This window comes from Sus scrofa, chromosome 1 (assembly GCF_054392235.1).
Source record: "Sus scrofa isolate SSC_HxYL_T2T_F1_AM1 chromosome 1, Sscrofa_HxYL_maternal_Yorkshire_Landrace_v2.0, whole genome shotgun sequence".
NCBI lineage: Eukaryota > Metazoa > Chordata > Mammalia > Artiodactyla > Suidae > Sus > Sus scrofa.
In genome coordinates this window covers 258,428,420-258,454,031 of record NC_139383.1, presented here as the reverse complement: position 1 = coordinate 258,454,031, position 25,612 = coordinate 258,428,420, and the positions used below count along the sequence as shown (strand labels likewise).

The 25,612-nt window shown below is 37.0% G+C and overlaps 1 long non-coding RNA gene across 6 annotated transcripts in view; it reads right to left on the bottom strand.

The window, feature by feature from the left end:
• The window catches only part of LOC110256021 (uncharacterized), a 494,788-nt gene that overhangs the window by 12,907 nt on the left and 456,269 nt on the right, over positions 1 to 25,612 (bottom strand). The gene's annotated exons all lie outside the window — the stretch shown is intronic.

Sequence of the window (25,612 nt, the reverse complement as noted above, 5' to 3'; positions counted from 1 at the left end):
ATACTCCCAAAGACATTCTGTGATGCTACCATCACCCTAATTCCAAAATCAGACAAAGATACCACCAAAAAAGAAACCTATCAGCCAATATCTTTGATGAATATTGACACAAAAATTCTCAACAAAATTTTAGCCAACTGTCTTTATTTTAAAGTCTACTTTGTTTGATATGAGTATTGCTACTCTGGCTTTCTTTTTATTTCCATTTGCATGGAATACTTTTTTCCATCCCCTCACTTTTAGTCTATATGTGTTCTTAATCATTTTTATGTAACTCTTGTGGGTTCATGAACAGCAAGGTTTTATTGTGCATTTGTTGTGTGCCCAGAACTAAGCTGGGGAGTCAGCTGACAGAGAACCATGAGCCCCTGCCTTCAAGGAATTAATAATGGGATTAAACGCAGAGCTTGGAGATGTAACTAAATACATCTGCATTATCTGGCATGGGCTGGCCTACTGCACTCTTAAGTGTCCTAAAGCCAACTAGGTTTCCTGGGTCTCCATAGCTCCTGAGGCTTGGCTCAGAGTCTGGTGTTCAGTAAGCCAGAGGTCACCCTCCCCCCAACCCCCACAGCTATGCCTACTTCTGCAACACCTGCTGGGCACATGCAAAATGATGGTCATCTGGCCCAACCAAAGTCCTAGAATCTTCGATGACTCCATGCCTAGCAACTCATTCTCCTCTATTCTCACTCTCACTGAATTCTCACTTTACCCTTCTATTCCATTTGTTGGATTTGGACTTGACCCACAGTACTATAAAGTTTTCATTTATTAAATCATGATTGCCGGCCAGGCATTGTGTTAGATACTTTATACCTTCTCCCTCTAATCCCCACAACAACTATGGGAAGTAGGAGATTTTTTTGGTCCCTATTTTATTAGCATGGATACAGAGGCTGGAGGCAAGATTAAGGAAACGGTCTGAGGTCACAGCAGGCAATCTGAACCTGAGAGCTAATGGGGGAAGTGCAGACAATGTCAATAAGTGTGAGAACTGATTGTTTTAATATTAAGAAAAATATTTTTATAAAATAATCCTTTTTCCAAAATATCATTGAACTAACATATTTTTTTTGTTTGTTTTTAGGGCCACACCTGTAGCATATGGAAGTTTCCAGGATAGAGGTCAAATCAGAGCTGTAGCTGCTGGCCTATGCCACAGCCACAGCAATACCAGATCTGAACTGCTTCTGTGACGTGCACCACAGCTCATGGCGATGACACATCCCCAACCCACTGACCAAAGCCAGGGATGGAACCTGCATCCTCATTGGCATTAGTTAGATTCATTTCCACTGAGCAATAACAGGAACTCCCAATGAGCTAACATAAATTTAAGTATGGTTCCCACATTAGAATTGACTTGGATATGCATGGGCCCAGTACAATATAAAATCAGAAAATAAACACTTTTTTTGATGTTACCAGAGAAGGATTTTAAAAAATATCTTTTAGGCCTCAACTACTTATAATAAAATGCTAGACTCTTTATATGTAAAAATATCGCTTATAAATAACTTCCCATTTTACAGAAGAGCTGTTTGCGTGTACTTATATATACACACATTTATATTTCATAGACACCAATATATATGTGCATATGTGAAATAAATTGTCTGTGCTCAATCTAGAAATAATAGAAATGGGATTGGAACCCAGCTTTCTTGACTCCAAACACTGTTAGGGTTCTATCCACTGAATCATTGCTTCTCCACTTTACTTGTGCATTGAAATCACCAGGGAGTTTATAAGATCCTCATTTTGGGGTCCCATTCCCATAGATTCTGACATGATTGCTCTGGGGCATGTCCCAAGTTTTTTAAAAGCTCCCCAGATGGTGGTAATGCACTCCAAAGTTGAGAACCACAACACAAGCTAGCACCCCATGTATCAGTTTCTTACTGTTGACAAATGAGCACAAACAGTGACTCAAAGCAAGACACATCATTCTGTTAGTTTCTGCAGCCCAGAGTTTCAACATGGGTCACAATGGGCTGACATCAAGGAGTCAGCAGGGCTGTGTTCCTTTCTGGTGGTTCTAGGGAAGAATCAGTGTCTTGCTTGCAGCTTCTAGAAGTTGCCCACATTCCTTGTCTAGTGCCCTTATTCCTTCATCTTCAATGTCAGCAACAGCATGTCAAGTCCTCACATAGCATTATTCTGACATTTCCTGCCTCTCTTTCCCCATCTAAGGATCCTTGTGATGACATTATTCCAGAAAAATCTCCTTCTTTTGAAATCAGATGATTAGCAACCTTACGTCCATTTGCTACCTAATTCTACTTTGCCATGTAAGATAACATAGTTACAGTTTCTGGGCATTAGAAGTTGGATATCTTTAGGGTTGTAATTTTGCCTATTATAATCGAGTAGCAGTTTAAAAAAAATCTGGGTTTCCCTTCTATTGCACCTGCTCACAGTGGGGAAAGCCAGTGAGCGGTGTGTTCTTTTACAGAACAGTCAAGTCAGAGCTGCTGGGTATATGAAAACATCTCCCTCTGTTCCCCTTGCTCTCCTTTCCCACTGCTAAGAAGAGCAGTGAGAGCCTGTCATTCTCTGGGCTTCCCACAGCTGCTGTCACACCACTTGAAAACAGAGCCCAGGTGACCAGCATTCCCAATCCATCCTGGGACGAGGCAATATGTGAGCTGCCATATGCTCCGGTGGGTTCCGGCTGACGCTGAGCAGGTGTATGGCATCCGGGCCAAGCATGTGGAGGGTGGCAGATTCACAGAGGGGAGGTACCATTTTCAATTTACCAGAGAAAGACTAGGAAATAACAGAGCACTGGGTGTATTTGCCTCTCTCCTGCTTCCCAATCATTTCTGATGAAATAGAAGATGGCTCTGGTTTTCATTCTGAAAAATCCAAGGAAACACTTTGTTGCCTGTGCTGATTTAAAAATTATTCTCCCACATTCAGAATCCATCAATTATCAAGATGCAGAAGCCTCCAAATATTTATAATGACAGCACTATCATTATGTTAAGTTATTATGACAAGAAGGGGAGGAGAACAGTTTAACCTCAAAGTGTGTTTTCTGTGCATCAATTGAGGATTCTGATAACAAATTTGCAATATACAGTCAGGTCTCAATAACAATTTTTTACAGAGACCACTGCATTTATATACCTGAGCATCTTTATTCCTAAATACATCTATATATACAAATGCCCTTTTAAATTAAATGTATCATCTCTGATGGTGGGTGAAGGGAAGAGAAGAAAATCCAGAATGAAATGAATGGTACTCCGCAAACAACCCAAGTTGATTTCACTGACATTGGCCCTGAAGAATTCATCTTAATCCATGTGATTACTTCTGCTCCTGTAAAAATGAGTGATTGGGACACATAAAATATGCTATCAACTTTTACCAAAAACTAAGCAGTTTAGATCATTTATTTCCATAAAATGAGACTGCGCATCATATGTCAAGTTGGTACATTTTATGTGTGACTGGCTTTAGAGACTGAGTTGACAATCTAGTTCTAATTATTTGCACTCTCCTTAGTCTGTTACTGCTTGATGATACAGAGTCCCATGTCATCTCCCAGAGGAGGGAAAGAAAGGACAGTATGTGGGCCGATGGGAAGCAGGTGAGAAAGATCCACTGGGCTTTTGAATGCAGATGATGCCCAGTGTGAAGAGGAGCCCAGGCGACTGAAGGACCCTGATTGGAGTGTGTTCCATCTGTTCCTCCTCTGGCCTTTTCATTAATGTTGCTTAAAGCTAAGCAGAGTCCCAGCTGGTGAAAAGGTATCTGTCTGACAGGCCCAAGGCCTGAATTTGTTCTCCCAGGGTAGGGTCAAATGCTTGTAAGAGCCTTGCAATGCCCACCTTCAATTTCATGTCAAAATGCAGTTCAGGACTTCGATGTGGTCAGGGAATAAGCATGACCTCGGTCAATCAGGTGGCCTTGGGTTTGCATCACAGCATTCCCATGTCCTTGCTGTGGGTCCATCAGGACCCTGGTTAAACTATAATGTCTTCATCTGAAATCAAATTGAAATTTAATCACGTCAGTTCCAGGGCTATAGTGAGACATATTTGTGAGACTTCAATGAATATGAAGTTTCCTTCTTCCACATTATCTACATTGTATGTGGATGAAGAAAAGAAATTGCTAAAGAGGCAGCTGCTTTTACACTTCTGATAATTTTTAAAAAATGGAATATACATGCAAAAAACCTCAAGTAGCATTTTCAAATGCACTGGGTCTTTTATCCTAGCCAGTATTTTGTAATAGTTTAAAGAGCACAGATCTGGAGCAAAATTGCCTGTATTCCAATTCAGTGCTGCTACTTACTACCTGTGCATTCTTGGACAAGTAATTGAACCTCTCTCTGCTTCAGTTTCATGATCTGCAATATGGAGGTAAGAGTGATTACTTCATAGGGCTGGTATAAGAATTTGATGAATGAATATTGGTAAAGCACAGACTAGTGCTTGCCACTTAGTGTTTGTTGTTACTATTTTTCAAAAATATGTTAATATTATTATCACTACCTTCCCTTCCCTTGCCTGGCTCTGCATTTAGGCTGCTCATTCATTCCCACTGGGAAAGGATTGTTTCAGAAAGGAAATAAGAGTCTTACTGTGGTCTTTGAATTTCAGATGCCTAGATCTCAGGGAAATAGGAATGACTCAGAGCAGAGTAAAAAATACAAGTAAGGCTTCCTGCTTCTGAGACTAGAATGGTGTTCTGGAGATGGGGAAAAAGAAGAAAATGGAACTATACATGTAGTTGACATTGATGGCTGTCTGGAAGTCATCCTTCCCCCTGACTTCACTGACCCTGTGTGTGGCTAAGGGCCAGGGGTGGAAGGAATGATAAGAACCCCAGAGAAATCTGTGAAATGCAAGAGCAGAGGAGACATGTGCTTCCTTTCAGGGTAGAGTCCCCTGGAGAGCAAGACCCCAAAGGAAGAGTATCTGTGTTGCGTATCCAGGCAGGGTTGGGAGAACCTCACAAAAATTCTCTAGACCACAGCCTGGTTTAGACACAGTGATTCTTTTGCATCTGAGAGGGAGGCCAAATTATTAACTAGAAAAAGCCAGACCTGAGGGAGCCTTGAGAATTGGAATAGGGATGATTTCTGGTGATCTGCATGGACTAAAGACCAAGGATGAGATGTCATGAGGGATGTTTCAATAGATGTCAGCCCGGGCAAATGACACTGAGTTCCTAGTGCCCCCTATTCTCAGACCATACGGATATGGTAACATCTCTGAATATGGATGCACCCTAGGAAAAACCAGGGATAATCCTCGAATTGACTGAAATTAAATTTCTAAATATTTCCACTCTTTGGGTCTTTAAATAGTATCTAAACTGGGTTTCCAAAAATTTTTGGAAAACTTCTTACTCTCACATACTGGAGATTATACACCAAGATTCATACTATATTTATTACATGTAAAAAATGTTGCGGAAGGACGGTTTTAAAGTGATGACTGGATGACCTATTTGTTTATAATTTTAAATTATTTTCTTAAATTATATAGCTCTCTCAACCTTCCACAGGTGGAATTTGGTAATCCCATCTATTGAAACATATTTTAAAACCTTATTGTGCAACAGTCCAAATATATATCTAAAGAGAAATAAAATGACCCCCCAGCCACATATACATTTTCCATCTTCAAAAAAAAAAAAAAAAAAGCAATTCAAAGTCAACCTTGTTCTGTCAACCTCCCACTTAACTCCAACTCCCAAACTCCTATATTATTTTTTTTCTAGTTTCTGTTTTACTGAAGTATAGTTAGTTTAGTTATGTTAGTTTCAGGTATACAGCAAAGAGATCCCATTACATAAATTCTTTTTTTTTAATTACTCAAATGAATTTATCACATCTGTAGTTGTATAATGATCATGACAATATGATTTCACAGGATTTCCATCCCACAGCCCAAGCACATCCCCCCACCCGCCAAACTGTCTCCTCCGGAAACCATAAGTTTTCAATGTCTGTGAGTCAGCATCTATTCTGCAAAGAAGTTCAGTCTCTCCTTTTTTCAGACTCCACATGTAAGTGAAAGCATTTGATGTTGGTGTCTCATTGTCTGACTGACTTCAGTTAGCATGATAGTTTCTAGGTCAATCCATGTTGCTAAAAATGCCATTATTTCATTTCTTTTAATGGCTGAATAATATTCCATTGTATATCTATACCACATCTTCTTGATCCACTCCTCGGTTGGTGGACATTTATGTTGTTTCCATGTTTTGGCTATTGTAAATAGTGCTGCAATGAACACTGGAGTACATGTATCTTTGTGAGCTGTGGTTTTTTCTGGATAGATGCCCAGGAGTAGGATTGCTAGATCAAATGGTGGTTCTATTTTTAGTTTTCTGAGGAATCTCCATACTGCTTTCCACAGTGGTTGCACCAATGTATAATCCCACCAACAGTATACTAGTGTTCCTTTTTCTCCACACCCTCTCCAGCACTTCTTGTTTGTAGACTTTTGGATGATGGCCATTCTGGCTGGTGTCAGGTGGTGTACCTCATAGTGGTTTTGATTTGCATTTCTCTAATAATGAGTGATGTTGAACATCTTTTCATGTGTTTTTTGGCCACCTATATGTCTTCTTTGGAGAAATGTCTGTTTAGATCTTCTGCCCATTTTTTGATGGGGTTGTTTGTTTTTTTGGTATGGAGCTGCAGAAGGTGTTTATAAATTTTGGAGATAAATCACTTGTCAGTGGATTCACTTGCAAAGATTTTCTCCTCACTTGTCAGTGGATTCACCTGCAAAGATTTTCTCCCATTCTGTGGGTTGTCTTTTCATGTTGTTTAGGGTTTCCTTTGCTGTACAGAAACTTCTAAGTTTAATTAGGTCCCATTTGTTTATTTTTGTTTTTATTGTCAATACTCTAAGAGGTGGATCTGAGGAGATGTTGCTGTCGTTTATGTCAGAGAGCGTTTGGCCTATGTTTTCCTCTAAGAGTTTGATAGTGTCTGGTCTTATATCTAGGTCTTTAATCCATTTGGAGTTTATTTTTGTGTATGGTGTTAGGGAGTGTTCTCATTTCATTCATTTCCATGTGGCTGTCCAGTTTTCCCAGCACCACTTATTGAACAAGCTGTCCTTTCTCCATTGTATATTCTTGCCTCCTTTGTCATAGATGAGTTGGCTATAGGTGCATGAGTTGAATTCTGGGCTGTCTATTCTGTTCCACTGATCTCTATTTCTGTCTTTGTGCCAGTACCATACTGTTTTGATGACTTTTTCTTTGTAGTATAGTCTGAAGCCAGGGATCCTGACTCCTCCAGCTCCATTTTTCTTTTTCAGGATGTCTTTGACTATTCTGGGTCTTTTGTACTTCCAAACAAACTTTAAACTATTTTGTTCGAGTTTTGTGAAAAATGTCCTTGGTAATTTGATAGGGATTGCATTGAATCTGTAGATTGCCTTAGGTAGTAGAGTCATTTTGATAATATTAACTTTTCCAATACACGAGCATGGTATATCTTTCCATCTATTTGTGTCATCTTTGATTTCTTTCATCAGTGTCTTATAGTTTTCAGAGTACAGGTCTTTTGTAGCTTTAGGTAGGTTTACTCCTAGGTATTTTATTCTTTTGGATGCAATGATAAATGGGACTGCTTCCCTAATTTCTTTTTCTGCTCTTTCATTGTTAGTGTATAGAAATGCCATCAATTTCTGTGTATTAATTTTGTATCCTGCAACTTTGCAAAATTCGTGGATGAGCTCTAACAGTTTTCTGGTAGAGTCTTTAGGATTCTCTAGGTATAGTATCATGTCATCTGCAAATAGGGATAGTTTTACTTTTTCCTTTCCAATTTGGATTCCTTTTAGTTCTTTTACTTCTCTGATTGCTGTGGCTAGGACTTCCAGAACTATGTTGAAGAGTAGTGGCAAGAGCGGACATCCTTGTCTTGTTCCTGATCTCAGCGGGAATTCTTTCAGCTTTTCACCATTGAGAATGATGTTCACTGTGGGTTTGTCATATATGGCCATTATCATGTTGAGGTAGGTTTCTGTTATGCCCACTTTCTGAAGGGTTTTTATCAGAAATGGGTGTTGGATTTTGTCAAAGGCTTTTTCTGTGTCTATTAAGAGGACCATATGATTTTTATTTTTCAGTTTGTTAATGTGGTGTATCACACTGATGGATTTGCGGATATGAAGAACACTTGCTTCCCTGGGATAAATCCCACTTGATCATTTGATGTATAATCCTTTTAATGTATTGTTGGATGTGGTTTGGCAGTATTTTTTTGAGGATTTTTGCATCGATGTTCATCAGTGAAATTGGCCTGTAGTTTTCTTTTTTTGTGGTGTCTTTGTCTGGTTTTGGTATCAGGGTGATGGTGGCCTCATAGAATGAGTTTGGGAGAATCCCTTCTTCTGCAATTTTTTGAAATAGTTTCCAAAGGCGTGGTGTTAGCTCTTCTCTAAATGTTGGATAGAATTCACCTCTGAAGCCATCTGATCCTGGACTTTTGTTTGTTAGAAATTTTTTAATCGGAGTTTTTATTTCAGTTCTTGTGATTGGTCCATTCATCTTTTCTATTTCATCTTGGTTTAGTCTTGGAAGATTGTACCTTTCTAAGAATTTGTCCATTTATTCTGGGTTTTCCATTTTATTGGCATATAGTTGCATATAGTAGTCTCTTATGATCCTTTGTATTTCTGCGATGTCCGTTGTTACTTTTTCATTTCTAATTTTATTGATTTGAGTCTTCTTTCTTTTTTGCTTTATAAGTCTGGCTAGGGGGTTATCAATTTTGTTGATCTTTTCAAAGAACCAGCTTTTCGTTTCATTGATCTTTTCTATGGTTTTCTTTGTTTCTATTTCATTGATTTCTGCTCTGATCTTTATGATTTCTTTCCTTCTACTAACTTTAGGTCTTGTCTGATTTTCTCTCTTGAGCTTCTTTAGATACAATGTTAGCTTGTTTATTTGAGCTTTTTCTTGTTTCCTGAGGTGGGCTTGTATTGGTATAAACTTTCCTCTTAGAATGGCTTTTGCTGCATCCCATAGGTTTTGGAGTGTCATATCTTCCTTGTCATTTGCTGCTAGGTATTTTTGAATTTCCTCTTTGATTTCTTCAGTGATCCACTGGTCATTTAGTAGCATGTTTTTTAGTCTCCACATGTTTGTGTTTTTTGCAGTTATTTTCTTGTTGTTAATTTCCAGTTGTATAGCATTGTGTTCAGAAAAGATGCTTGATATGATTTCAATTTTCTTAAAGTTACCAAGGTTGGATGTGTAGTGCAGGATGTGCTCAATCTTAGAGAATGTTCCATGTGCACTTGAGAAGAATGTGTATTCGGTTGCTTTTGGATGGAATGTGCTAGAAATATCTATTAAGTCCATCTGGTTTAATGCATCATTCAGGGCCTGTGTTTCCTTATTGATTTTCTGTCTGGTTGATCTGTCCATTGCTGTAGGTGGGGTGTTAATGTCCCCCACTATTATTGTGTTATTGTTGATTTGTCCTTTTAAGGTTGTTAGCAGTTGCCTTATATATTGTGATGAACCTGTGTTGGGTGCGTAGATATTTAAAATTGTAATATCATCTTCTTGGTTGATCCTTTGATCATTTTGTAATGCCCTTCTTTGTCCCTTAAAATAGTCTTCATTCTAAAGTCTATTTTGTCTGATATGAGTATTGCTACTCCAGCTTTCTTTTGATCCCTGTTTGCATGAAATATTTTCTTCTATCCTCACTTTCAATTTGTATGTGTCCCTAGAAGTGAAGTGGGTCTCTTGAAGACAGTATATATATGGGTCTTATTTTTGTATCCATTCAGCCAGTCTATGTCTTTTGGTTGGGGCGTTTAGTCCATTAACATTTAAGGTAATTATTGATACATATGTTCTTATTGCCATTTTATTAATTTCTTTGGATTTGTTTTTGTTGCTCTTTTTTCTTTCCTTCTTCTCTTGTTCTTTTCTGCCTATAGAAGTTCCTTTAGTATTTGTTGTAGGGCTTGTTTAGTGTTGCTGAATTCTCTCAGCTTTTTCTTATCTGTGAAGGCTTTGATTTCTCCTTCAAATCTGAATGAGAGTCTTGCTGGGTAGAGTAATCTTGATTTGAGGTTTTTTCCTTTCATCATGTTAGGTATATTATGCCACTCCCTTCTGGCCTACAGAGCTTCTGCTGAAAAATCTGCCAATAACCTCATTGGGGTTCCCTTGTATGTTATTTGTTTCTTTTCCCTAGCTGCTTTCAAGATTTTCTCTTTGTCTTTAATTTTGGTTAGTTTGATTAATATGTGTCTTGGTGTATTCCTCCTTGGGTTTATTTTATGTGGTATTCGTTGTGCTTCCTGGATTTGAGTGAGTGATTCCTTCCCCATGTTAGGGAAGTTTTCAGCTGTTATCTCTTGGAATATTTTTTCTGTCCCCTTCTCTCTCTCTTCTCTTTCTGGCACCCCTATAATACAGATGTCGGTGCATGTAACATTGTCCCAGAGTTCTCTGGGACTCACTTCATTTGTTTTTAGTCTTTTTTTCTCTTTTCTGTTCCGCATCCATAATTTCCACTAATCTGTCCTCCACCTCCCTTATTCATTCTTCCTCCTCCTGTATTCTGCTGTTGGCTAATTCTAGCAAATTTTTTATTTTAGTTATTGTATTTTGCATCTCTTCTTGTTGTAAGTTTTATATCTTGTGTCTCTTTGCCTTCAGTTTATTTCCAATGTCTTGCATCAACTTCAGCATCAACAGTCTAAAGTCTTTTTCCTGGAGGCTAAGAATCTCCTCCTCACTTAGCTGTTTTTCTGGGGTTTTTCCTTTTTCCCTCATCTGATATAGTTCTCTGTCTTTTCATTTTTATAGGTTTTTGGCGTGGTGACCTTTTTACAGATGATAGATTTGTAGCCTCTCTTACTTCTGATGTCTGCCCCCCTGTGGCTGAAGTTGGTATGGGGCTTTCTGTAGGCTTCCTGATGGGAGGTGCTGATGCCTGCCCACTGGTAGGTGGAGCTGATTCTAATCCCCCTGGTGGGTGAGCCTTAGTCTCTGGATGGGATTAGAGGCAGCTGTGTGCCTGAGGGGTCTTTAGGTAATCTATTAACTGAAGGGTGGGGCTGTGATTCCACCTGGGTTGTTGTTTGCCCTGGGGCTTGTTAGCAGCTGACTGACAGGTGGGGCCAGATTTTCCCAAAATGGCCCCCTCCAGAGAAAGACATGGCTGCTGAATATTCCAGAGAACTTTGCTTTCAATGTCCTTCCCTCACAACAAGCCACCTTCATCCCTGTTTTCCCAGGAGGTCCTCCAGGAAGTGCAGTCACATTTGATCCAGATTCCCATGGAGACTTTGCTTTGCCCTGGAACCCAGTGCATGTGAAAGTCCATGTGTGCCTTTTAAGAATGGGGTCTCTGTTTCCCCCAGTCCTGTGGAGCTCCTGCGCACAAGCCCCACTGGCCTTCAATGTCAGATGTTCCAGGGGCTCTTTCTCCCTGTGCCAGATCCCCACACGTGAGAGTGTGATGTGTGGCTCAGAACTCTCACTCGTGTAGGTGAGTCTCTGTGAACCAGTTAGTTTCCAGTCTGTGGGGCTTCCCACCCAGGAGGTATGGGGTTACTTATATTGCATAATCACCCCTCCTACCTCTTGACATGTCCTCCTCTTTTTCTTCTGGAATAGGATATCTTTTTTAAGGTTTACAGTCCACTTGGGTGAAGAGTGCTCAGTCTTTAGTTGTGAATTTTGTTGTTTTTAGGAGAGAAGTTAAGTTCCAGTCCTTCTATTCTGCCATATTAATCCCTCTCCACACTCTCATACTATTTCTTAATCACTGTTGTGATTTGTCCTGGGATCAAATCAGACCCGAGAATAAAAGAGGAAGACTGAAGATAACACAGTAATACAGATGGTTTTGCCTGGTGAACACCAGTGTCTGGTCAGCCTGGACAGGGGCTGCCACAGTGGAACTGGGTTCATGAGAGTGGCAGTGGTGTGTGCACCCATGCGTTTCCCAAGGGCAGCGGGCCTGGCCGCACAGGATGTGCTGTCTCACACTGCACCAGCCATTCCTACATAAATTCTTTTTCAGATGATTCTTTTACCTTATAGGTAATTATAAGATATTGAATTTATTTCCCTGTAGCAAGTCCTTGTTGTTGATCTGCTTTATGTATAGTAGTGTGTATCTCTTACTACCAACCCCTAAATTATTTTGAACTAAATCTCAACATATTATTTCTTCAGTTCAATAAGTATCCCTAAAAATATTCTTTTAAAGAGCATAACTATATTATCATTAATATACATAAATATTTGTGATAATTCCTTAATTTCATAAAAAATCCAGTGTCAGATATTCCTATCTCATAAATTCGTTTTACAATTTGTTTTTTTGAATCAAGATACAAACAATATCCACACATTACATTTTTGTGGGTTTCTCAGATCTTTTTTTTAAGCTATAGCTTCTCTCCCCTCTTTTGTTTTCCTTAAAATTTATTTGTAAAGAAATTGAGTCAATAGTGATGTTCTATAGTATTTCTAACATTTTAGATTTTGTTGATTGCCAACTCTTAGGCAATATTTAACATGTTCTTCTATTACTGTATTTTCCATGAATAGTTACCTCCAGAAGCTTGATCTGACTTAGGTGGGTGCTTTGGCAAAAAGTATTTCATAGAATGTATTTCATAATTCTAGCAGGAGGCACCTAGTGTCCACTTTTCTCTCTTTGCGTGATGTTAATAGCTATTAATTATAATTACCTAGATCCACTGTTCTTTTTGGAGGTTTCCAAAAGTGTGATCTTCTAATTCTTCCCTACTTTATTTGTTGGCTAGGATACTTTTATAAAAACAAACCTCAGGATGTTTGATTATCTTGAGGTTGTATTAGGAGTAGTAGGTCGAATAATTGATTCTTTCTTTACAAATTTTCAGAAAAATGAGAATTGGTTCTTTAGCATACTTCAAAGTGGCCACTGACTTTTTTCATCTTTTTATAATTGAAGCATAGCTAATTTAAAATATTATATTAGTTTTAGGTGTATAGCATAGATTCAATATTTTATAGATTATACTCCATTTAGAGTTATTATAAAATAATGGTTACATTTCCTTGTGCTGCACAATATATCCTTATTGCTTATCTCTTTTATACCTAGTAGTTTGTACCTCTTAATCCTGTACTCCTATCTTACCCCTTCCCCTTTCTCTCCCTCTCTCTTCTGGTAACCACTAGTTTGTTCCTATGTCTATGAGTATGTTTTGTACTCCTATCTTACCCCTTCCCCTTTCTCTCCCTCTCTCTTCTGGTAACCATTAGTTTGTTCCTATGTCTATGAGTATGTTTTGTTCTATCATTTGCTTTATTTTTTTAGATTCCAGGTATGAGTGATAACATAAGAGTATTTGTCTTTTTCTGTTTAACTTATTTCACTAAACATAACCTCTAGGTCCATCTATGTTGCAAATGGCAGTGCTTCATTCTTTTTTATGGCTAATATTCCTGTGTGTCTGTGGGTGTGGGTGTGTGTGAGAGATAGAGAATGAGTATAAATATATATATCTCACATTTTCTTTATCCATTCATATGTTGATGGATGCTTAGGTTGCACCCATATCTTGGCAATTACAAGCAATGCTGCTCTGAACACTGAAGTTCATGCATGTATCTTTTGGAATTAATGTTTTTATTTTCTTCTGATATATACCCAGGAGTGGAATTTCTGAATCCTATGATAGTTCTATTATTAGTTTTTTGAGGAAACTCCATACTCTTTTTTTCCATAGTGGCTGCACATATCATAGTGGCTTCCACCAACAGTATATGAGGGTTCTCTTTTGTCTACATCTTTACCATCATTTATTATTTGTGGTCTTTTTGATGATGGCCATTCTGACAGGTGTAAAGTGATATCTCATTGTGGTTTTGATTTGCATTTATACTATGACTAGCAATGTTAAGCATCTTTTCATGTGCCTATTGGCCACTTGTATGTCTTTTTTGGAAAAATGTCTATTCAGGCTATGCTCATTTTATTTTTTTCCCTTTGGTAACCACATCCATTGATTTTATTTTTTTTTCATTATTTTTTATTATAGTTGATTTACAACATTCTGTCAATTTCTGCTGTACAGTAAAGTGACCCAGTCATACATATATATACATTATTTTTTTTTCACATTGTCTTCCATAATGTTCCATCACAAGTGATTAGATATAGTTCCCTGTGCTTTACAGCAGGGCTAATGCTCATTTTAAAATCAGGTTGTTTGGTTTTTTTGATAGTGAGTTGTATGAGCAATTTATATATTCTGGCTATTAAACTCATTTGGTCATATCAAAACAGATATTTTCTCTCATCCTGTAGGTTGTCTTTTCACTTCATCCATAGTTTTCTTTGTTTTTAAGTTTAATTAGGTTTTTTAAAAATAAGCTTATGTTGTTTTTCACATTTTTAATGTGTTTTAACCTATAAATTTCAACATTCATTATGAACAAAATATCTCTTCTTGGTCCAAAAGGACTCCCTTCATATTGGTTCTTGAGTCATTTTGGCATGGCCCGATAGCTTCTGAAGCTTCCTTACTTTCTGGTATAATTAGGTGTTTAAAGCTCACCTTGTACATGTTCTGTCATAGACCTAAAATCTGTCATTCCTCCAATCTTCCTCTTCTAGGAGGAAAAAATATTTAGATAACATAATTTTATGCTGGTGGTGCTTCTTGCTACCAAGCTCATAATTTAACTCTTTTTTAGTGTAAAATGCTCTATGTTATAAATATATACTATATTTTCAGTTCCAATAACAATATAAGGGTTTTGTTTAGATTCTTTGATTTTATATTCATAGTTCTTTTTCGGTTATGCTAACAGTCTTAGGTCCTAATGACAGTGATTATGTTAAAGTGATATTGCTTCATTGTATTATATCATATTAACTCTGTGTATAAAATACTTTGTATATTCAGAATAACAATATCAACATTATTACTCACAATTTTAGTACACTGAACAGTTTGAGAATTTTTTTTTTTTTTTTTTTTACAGTTTTGAGATTTTTTTTTCCCTTAGGGTACATCTCACTAGGGAATGTACAGACACACTGCTCTGTTTTAAATCACTTGAAACTGCTCTTCTCTATGAGTTTAGGCCAACAAATTTGTATCAAATTAAAATTTTTTTTCTTTCTATTTTATAGGAACTTAATTTTTTCATTATTTTATTATTTAAGTGTGGGAATAAAGTTTATTCAGAGAAGTCTAGCTTCCATTCCTACCCCTTTTTCCTGTGTTTATTCTTCTATGCTTCACTTTGAAATTTTATATGATTGCTATGAGGATGCATTGATTTAATACATAGAAAGTATACAGTCTATATTTTAAATATTCAGTAAATGGTAGCTATCATTATGGGCAGCATAAATGACTGGTAATTATCTCTGAATTTTCTGAAATTAAATACTCTCCACCATAATCTCTTGAGCAATAACTTTTGGTCTTCACTGAAACTTGGTTTGAATATATATGAATCTAAAACTGATTCTTCAGAAACATTAAGCTTCTCTTCAGTGCAGAAGTGTTAGAATTTTCCTCTGTTGGCATGCAAAAGTGGAAAAAGGTCCAAGATTTGATCTTAGAAAATTTTGGATTCAAATAATCAGATTTGTTACTTACTGGCTGTTTCATGGGATGAATTCTTTAGCCACTTTGAGTCTTAATTTACCATGTATGTAATGTGATGATTATATTCAAAGTTGTTGCAAGAATTAAATGAGCAGTTATATAGAAAGTGACCTAGTGAGTATCTGGGTATCTGGAATATACTGGTGTTCAAGAAAAGTCTTCTTTTTTCCCTTTTTTAAAAAACTTTATACTAAAACCATCCCAGCTGTGTTTGAGAGCAGAGAGATCTTTCTTTGATCAGCATTTAGCAAATGTGTATTCCGTTTCCTGCTTCCAGAGAACCCTTCGTTATACCAATGTTCATTCATTGTCATGCTAGTGTGCATTTCCAGATTCATCTTCCACCCTGCTCACCCTGCTCTTTGCCTCTGAACAGTGACCTATGTGGAATGTATCAAAGGGCTCCCATGTTACCTTTCTTTTGAGTTTGGTCAGTGGGACTCCCAGCAGATCTGTGAATTTACCAAGGAGTTTGTTTCTCTAGCTCCCTTCCTGTATGGGTGCTATTCCTTGACCAGTTCCTCTCTGGAAGTCCTTCACTGCTCTATGTTGGTTTTCTTCCATTCTGTCCACTTCTTTGTTAAAAAAAAAAAAAGTCTTTTATTCAACTTCAATTATCCAGTTTGAGTGGTGCCATCTATTTCCTGCAGGGACCTTGATTGATATAAGTTCCAATCAAGAAAATAATAATGAGTTTGTTAGCATAAGGAGCACCTTTTCCCTTAATTCCTTTGGTTATTCTGAAGTCTAAAATGCAACATAAATTTGAATTATTTAAAAGCAAAAATACCTAGACGTCAGTAAATTATCCCAAACAGCAAGTCACTCAATAAGTTTTGCTTTAACCTCTATGCCCTCAGCTTTTAACCAAGGGTCAGTACAGGAAATGGTCATATGCTATCTCCATTCCTATATCTTCAATAAATATACTGTTGAAGACAGCTTCCATTATCGTGGCCAGTGTCTCTGACATGGTGATATGGAAAGTGGATGAGATTTGAGTTTAGGCTGGAATTTCTGCTCTGTAATTTACTGGTCACAAAATTGTATTTATCTGAGCTTCAATCTACTGTAAAATAAGACCAAAATACTTATAAACTTGTATTAGTGGGGACAAAAAGAAAAAAGCTTTTTACTACAGCGGTCTGTAAATATTCATGCATAATATGAGTACATTAAATTAAAAAAAAAATTTAGCACAGGCAAAGGTTTTCTTTCCTAAAGAGCTGCTATGTTCCCTTTATCCTGTTGAAAAGAAGTCTATGACTCATTGTGATCTTTTTTTTGCATTAACTAATAAGAAATGCACAATTAACTGTAATATTTCATTTTAAACAAATTTTTCTCATATTTTATACCTATATTTAACTTCTCTCTACATAATTTTTATTCCTATTTTTTCAATATAATGATATATGTATGTTATATTTTAATGCACATCAAAATATTTTTTGGAAGAAGATGGGATCCAAAACTAACAAGCCAAAGCAATTTTTAAAAAGAATTTGTTTGTAACTGTACTACCTCTGGAGTGAAGACTCCCATTCATCTTTCTACAACATTCCTCTTTAATTTTGTGCCCACACAGTGTTCCAATATCCTGTGTTCATGGTTCACGGTTTGAAAATCAGCAAAATTGACATCTGCGTACCTATAAAAAGAGTGATATAATATACAGCAATCCATATCCCATAATTTATTGCAAAAGAAGAATAGGAGAAAGAGGAGGAATAGAAGAAACGAAGGCGATGAAAGAAGGTGTATATGAAGGAGGAAATCACCTTCTTCCTAGGAGTTACAATATCCACTTCAAACATTTTTCACTGTTCACTCCCACGTAAGGGTTGAGAAGTATTACTGTCTGCAGAGTATGTTCACCTCTGCTATGGGTTCCTGCCCACCATATGAATATATTCATGAAAATTCTGTTCTTATTCTACAAATAGAGGGGCTCGGTTCAGATTCCCTCTCAGCCAATCACCACTACTTCCAGGAGACCACATCCTTTCTCCAAGCCAAATCAAATCCAGGACGTGTAAGACACCATCCCCTAGTTTTCAATTCAACAGGACAGAAGATAGAACATAAGGTTTATCTGTTTAACTACAGAACTACTCCCTTTTTTTCAGGAAAAAAAAAAAGATTTTGAGTGAAAAACAGGTTTAAATGTGTCAATCATTAAAAAGAAAAATAGAAGTGTCTGAGGCAGTTGTAAGTCCAAGAGGAGATGGTAGATTTTTAAACACACTTCCCAGACCAAACAAAGAACTTATTTGTATATGGCCAAGTATGATTTACCAAGGAAGGGGGCTCACAGTCCTATGTGAAACATCCTTTTGAAAGACACCTGCAGTACTATTATGCAACATAAAGCACCAGGTCATTAAGGGCTCCGTCAATCAAGTGACTGATTCCTCCAGATACGGCTGGTGAATAAAGAAGGCACTTCTCGGTTTCAGACTGAAGGTCACACTTCACCTGCTCCAAGCCCTGGGGTTCTGAGAAAAGAAGTTAACCTAATCTACTTCCATGCTGAAAGAAACATTTGGTTCTTAAAGCCAGACTTTAGGAATTCTTTCATCCAAGCAGAAGCTGATTTTTCAGGAATCTCCGAAAACGCTCTGGATTCCTTTCTTTCCTCATCATAGAATGATTATTGGCTTGAAAAAAAAAAAACATGATAGACAGTACCATGTTTAAAAATAGATAATAAAACCCTTATATTTGTGAGACTACAGCTAAGTAATCAAACCCTAGAATTTTCTTTTAAAAAAATTTTTTATATCTGGAATCTAATACACGGCACAAATGAAAATTTCCACAGAAAAGAAAATCATGGACTTGGCTGAAAGAATCCTACCATCAACACCTGTATACAAATTACCTAGAATAGAATTTTCTATCATTAACTTTTATTAGACTTGCATTCATTACATACCTCTCTATTCATCCCTCTACTATATCCATCCTCCTGTCTACTTTTAAGGCATTTTAAAGCAAATTGTGGACATCTGGCTATTCCACTCTAAATACTTCACCATGCATATCATTGTTAGACATCAATAATTGTTTGATAGTAATTTTGTTTGGATTTAAAATTTACATACAGTAAAATACACCAATCTTTACTTCTGTTGAGTTTTGATAAGGCATACATCTCTTGTAATCCAGGCTTCTATTAAGACATAATCATAACCTCAGACCGTTCTGTCTTTGTTCCTGCCAGTCAATAACTACCCCTACTATTCTGGAGGCAAATTTTGTTCTGATTTTTTTTCCAACAAAAATTAGATTTGCCTGTTGTAAATATTAATAGAACCATGCAGTATATATCCTTTGTATAAGACTTTAACTCAGCATCGTGTTTGGATATTTATCCAAGTTGATGCATGAACAAGCAGGAAGTCTTTCTACTTTTTTGTTGAGTAGTATGCCATTATATGAATATTTCAATTTGATTATCCAACCTCATATTTATTGACACCTGGGATCCCCAGATTGTATTTTTATGTTTCCTTTCATTTATTTGGGATAAATAACTAGGGTTGGAATTGCTGGGTCTTAGCTATAACATATCTTTTGGTGATTGTCTATGGGTGACAGTATTCATTCTTAATATTTTATAGTCTATCTACTATAGAAAATTTGCAACTGTAAAAGTCCATTTAGTCCCTTTGATCCCTAGGCTATAGTTTTTATAAACATTATATCTAAAACATTATACAACCTGCAAAACAATGTTATAAGTTTTGCTTTAAATATTCATATATATATTTCAAGGAAATCAAGAGGAAAAAAGTAAACTTCTATATTTACTCCCATAGTTATCATTCCCAATAATTTTCACTTCTCTTTGAGGAGACAAGTATCATTGTGTATCATTTTCTATCAGCCTAAAGAATTTCCTCTGCACTCTGTGTAGTGAAAATATGAAGTTGATGAATTGTCTTAATTTCATTTTGTCTAAGAATGTGTTTATTTCACTTTTATTTCGAAGACAATTTTTTCTGGATACAGAATTCCATTTCTTCCCAGATTTATTGAAGTATGATTGACAGATACAATTATGCATATTTAAAGTGTATGTGATGTTTGATATTTACATATGTTGTGAAATTATTACCGCAGTCAAGCTGATTAACATATCCGTCAAATGTAACATATTGACATGGTTACCATTTTGTGTATATCTTTGTGTGGTAAGAATGCTTGAGATCTATCTTTTTATAAATTTCAAGCACATATTATTATTAATATTAGTCATGTTATGTATTAGGTCTCCAGAATTTATTCATCTAATAATTGATATTTTGTGTCCTTTGATCAGTTTCTCTCCTTTTCCTCCACCTCTAAGTCTTTGGTAACTATCATTCTTTTGTTACTGTGAGTTTGACTTATTTTTATTCTTAATTAGTAAGATCATGCAACAGCTGTCTTTCTGTGTCTGGCTTACTTTACAGAATATTTTCACTGCCCTAAAAATCATCTGTGCACTACCTTTCCATCCTTTCCCACCAAACCCTGCAGCCACTGATATTTTTACTGCCCCATAGTTTTACCTTTTCTAGAATATAATATAGGTGGAATCATACAGGATGTAGAAAGAGAAATTTCATCTAGTTAGTTTTGAGAATAAACACCTAAGGATACAAGGCTTATAGTATAAAAAGCAATTGATATATCCCTAAAATTATTTCTAGATATTTAATAACTATTATATGCAACCAATATAGGAAAAAATTAATGACAGGCTTGATACGATCCCACAGTATGATCCTTCTGCTATAGTTGCTTCCAAACATCTGAGGAGACTGACCAAGATGGTGGAGTAGAAAGACCCTGAGCTTACCTCCTCTCACTTGGTCATCAAAACAACAACTATCTGCAAAGCAACCATCAATGAAAAGGACTGGAACCTACCAGAAAATATCTACAACTAAAGACATAAAGAAGGAATGAGAAAGACACAGGTAGGGGGGATGGACTTGCAATATAATCCAATCCTATACTCCTGGGTGCGTGACCCACAAACTCTAGAAGAATTATATTGCAGAGATTCTCCCATAGGAGTGAGAGTTCTGAGCCCCAAGGCAAGCTCCTCAGTCTGGGGGTCATGGACCAGGAAGATGAGCCCCTCAGAGCATCTGGCTTTGAAGGCTAGTGGGGCTTAATTTTGAAAGCCCCAGAGAACTGGGAGAAATAGAAATTTCCCTCTTAAAGGATGTACAAAAAATCTCACATGCACTGGGATCAAGGGCAAAAACAGTAATTTTATAGGAACCTGGGCCAGACTAACTGCTGGTCTTGGAGAGTCTCCAGGTGAGACTGGGGGCAGCTGTGAATCACCTTGGGGACATAGACATGGGTGGAAGTCATATTTGGAAGCATTCTTATACATGGACTCTGCTTCTGGAGTGGTGGGATCCTCCCTCTGGCTATTAGCATCTAGACTTAGCCCCACCCAACAGCCTGTAGGGTTAGGGTTAGGTGCTGGGACACCTCAGGCCAAATAACTATCTGGGTGAGAATACAACTCCACCCATTGGCAGACAGGCAGCCTAAAAATTTTCTGAGCCCACAGCTCCCTATAGATCAGCCTCAGGCAGGAGGGGGCAGACCCAGTCTACCCACAGCAGGCCAGACCTACCTTGGGACCAGCTGGGGCCTGGTCCTGCCCACTAGCAGGTCAACACAAGCTTTGGGACAGCCCTGACTCCATACCCAACTGTGTCAGGAACCAGCACCCGCATCAGTAATGTGACACCTGCTCTGGGATCCATGGGCCTTGCAGCCAGACTCCAGGATTTGGCTCTGCTTACTAGTAGCCTGGCACTAAGCCCAAGACCTGGCTTCACTCACTAGTGGGTAGGCAACAGTCCTGTAGTCTTCTGGGCCCTGAATCTACCCACCAGTGAGCCAGCACTAGCCTCTGGGCCCTCTAGGGTTCTGCAGCTAGCAACATCTACACACATCAGGGCATGGAAACCAACCAGGCTAGGGGCCAACCAAGCATACCAGATCACCTACATAGCCCATAACAACAGAGGGACTCACACAGCCCTCTTAGGGGAAACCTCTAGAGCATATAGCTTGGGTGACAAAGAGGAGTGCTCTGCCTAGATGCATGTCTCCTATAGAAAGCCTCTTATCCAGGGTCAAGAAGTGTAACTACCCTACCATATATACATATAAATACAAATAGAAACTTAGATAGAATGAGGCAGCAGAGGAGCATGTTTCAGGGGAAGGAAGAAGATAAGATGCCAGAAAAAAGAACTAAGTGAAGGGGAGATAGGCAATCTAGCCAAGAAAGAGTTCAGAGTAATGATTGTAAAATGATTGAAGAACTCAGAAGAAAGTATGCACAGAGTGAGAAGTTAGAAAATATAACAACAAAAAAGATGAAGACTACAATAACTGAAATGAAAAATATGGTCAAAGGAATCAACAGTAGGCCAGGTGATACAGAGGAACAGATCAGTTAGCTGGAAGACAGAGTTACAGAAATCACTCCTGCTGAATAGGAGAAAAAAAAAAGGAATGAAAAGAAATGAGGACAGTTGAGGAGACCTACAGGACATCAGGCACACTAATGTTTGCATTACAGGGTCACAGAAGGAAAAGAGAGAAAGGGCCTGAGAATATATTTAAGACATAATAACTGAAAACTTCCCTAACTTGGGAAAGGAAATGTCACCCAAGTCCAGGAAGCACAGAATCCCATACAGGGACTCTTAACCCAAAGAGGAACACAACTGGACCCATTATAATTAAAATGACAAAAATCATAAGATAGAGAATATTAAAAGCAGCAAGGGATAAGAAACAAATAATATACAAGAGAACTCCCATAAGGCTAAGTTAAAGTGATGAAAAGGAAAAATCTTACAACCAAGAACACTGTATCCAGCAAGTCTCTCCCGCAGGTTTGATGGAGAGATCAAAAACGTTATAGGCAAGCAAAAGCTAAAAGAGTTCAGCACCACTAAACCAGCTTTATAACAAATGTCAAAGGAACTTCTCTAGGTAAAAAAGAAAAGGACATAGCTAGAGACAAAAAAAAAATTTGCAAGATGGAAAAGCTTACCAGTAAAGGTAGGACACCATCCACATACAAAGCTAGCAGGAAGGTTTGAAGACAAAAGTAGTGAAATCTTCTATATTCACAATAAGCAGTTAAGGGATACACAAAACAATTAAACTTAAAATATGCTCTCAAAAACAGTAATCATGAGGGGAAGAGAGTATAAATGCAGGGTTTTTCTTGAAATACATTTGAAATTAAGATATTAGCAATTTAAAACATATTATGATATAAATAAATTTTAAATTTATATAGAGAGACAGCTATACAAAGCCTATAATATATACATACACAAACCAAAAATCTATGAGACATACACAAAAGGAACCCAAACATAACACTAAAGATAGTCATCAAATCACAAGAGAAAAGAACAAAGGAAGGGGAACAAAAGAAGGTGGAGGAGACCTACAAAAACAAATCTAAAATAATTTACAAAATGGCAATAAGAATGCATATCAAAAATTTACCTTAAATGTAAACAGACTATATGCTCTAACTAAAAGACATAGAGTGGAGTTCCCATCAGTTAACATATCCGACTAGGAACCATGAGCTTGTGGATTCGATCCTTGGCCTCGCTCAGTGGGTTAAGGATCCAGCATTGCCATGAGCTGTGGTGTAGGTCACAGATGCGGCTTGGATCCTGTGTTGCTGTGGCGTAGGCCAGCGGTACAGCTCCGATTAGACCCCTAGTCTGGGAACCTCCATATGCTGCAGGAAGTGGCCCTAGAAAAAAAGGAAAAAAAGATAAAAAAAAATTTTAAATTAAAAAAAATAAAAGACATAGAGTGACTAAATGGATACAAAAATGAGACTTATATTTGTGCTGCCTACAAGAGACTCGCCTCAGCTCTAGAGACACAAACAGACTGAAAATGAGGGGATGGAAAAAATCAAAAGAAAACCAGAGTGGCAAAACTTATGCCAGACAAAAATAAAGACTCTTATAAGAAACCAAGATACTACATAATGATCAAGTGCTCTGTCCAAAAAGAAGATATAACAAATGTAGATATATACACACCCAATATAGAAGCACCTCAACATATAAGGCAAATGCTAACAGCAAAAAAAAAAAAGTAGACATCAACAGTAATACAATAATAGAAGGGGATTTTAACACCCCACTTACATCAATGCACAGATCATCCAAATAGAAAATCAATAAGGAAACACAGGCCTTAAATGACACTTTAGATCAGATGGATATAATTGACATATATAGAGCATTCCATCTGAAAGCAGCAGAATATACATTGTTTACAAATGCACATGAAACATTCTCCAGGACAGATGACACGCTGAGTCACAGAATAGTGTTGGTAAATTTAAGAAAACTTAAATCTTATCAAGTATCTTTTCTGACCATGAAGCTATGAGACTAGATATCAACTACAAGAAAAAAACTACAAAATGCAAATATGTGGATGCTACACAATAGGTTACTCAACATCCAATGGATTACTGATGCAATTAAAAAAATACCTAGAGACAAATGAAAATATGATGATCCAAAACCTATGGGATCTAACAGAAGCAGTTCTAAGAGGGAAGTATGTAGTAATACAAACACACACACACACCAACCTAAAGCAGCTAGAGAAAGAGGACAAACAGAGAAACCCAAAAGTTAGTAGAAGGAAAGATAAGATCAGAAATAAGTGAAGTAGAGACTTAAAAAGTAATAGAAAAGATCAATGAAACTAAAAACTGGTCTTTGAAAAGATAAAATTTATAAACCTTTAGTAAGATCCATCAAGAAAAAAAGGGAGAGGACTCAACACAATTAGAAATGAAAATGGAGAAGATAAAACTGAAAACACAGAAATAGGAAGAATAATAAGAGACTAGTAACAACAATGATATACCAATAAAATGGACAATGTAAGAAATGAACAAATTCTTAGATACAATTCCCAAGACTGAACCAAGAAGAAATAGAGACTATGAACAGACCAATTTCCAGTACTGAAATTGAATTAGTAATTTTAAAGCTCCCAACAAACAAAAGTCTAGGACCAGAGATGGACAGCTTTACAGGTGAATTATACCAAACATTTGGAAAAGAGCTAACACCTATCCTTCTGAAACTATTCCCAAAAACTGCAGAGGAAAAGATTACTTCTGAACTCATTCCATGAGGCCCCCATCACCCAATACCAAACCAGATGATGATGCCACAAAAATAGAAAATTACAGACCAGTATAAATGAAGAATATAGATGCAAAAATCTTCTACAAAATATAGACAAACTGAATCCAATAATACATTAAAAGGATAATACACCATGATCAAGTGGGATTTATCTCAGGGATGTAGGATTTTTCAGTATCCACAAATCAATTTGGATATATTACATTTACAATAAAAAAATAAAACATGATCATCTCAATAGATTCAGAAAAAGCTTTTGGCAAAATTTGACATCCATTTATGATGAAATCTCTTCATAAATTGGGCATAGAGGAACATAATAAAGGTCATATATGACAAACCCACAGCTAACATCATACTTAATGGTGAAAAATATTTCCTGTAAGATCAAGAACAAAACAAGAATGTGCACTCTCACCACTTTTATTCAGCATAATTTTAGAAGTCCTAGGCATGGCAATAAGGGAGGAAAAAGACATAAAGGGAATCAAAATTGGAAGGTGACATGATACTGTGCATAGTAAAATCTTAAGAGATACTGCCATAAAACTAGCAGAGCTCATTAATGAATTTGGTAAAATTACAGGATACAAAATTAATATACAGAAATATGTTACATTTCTATACATTAACAATGAAAGATCAGGAAAAGAAATTAAGGAAACAATCCCATTTAGCATTCACATCAAAAAGAATAAATACCTAGGAATAAACCTAAGGAGACAAAAA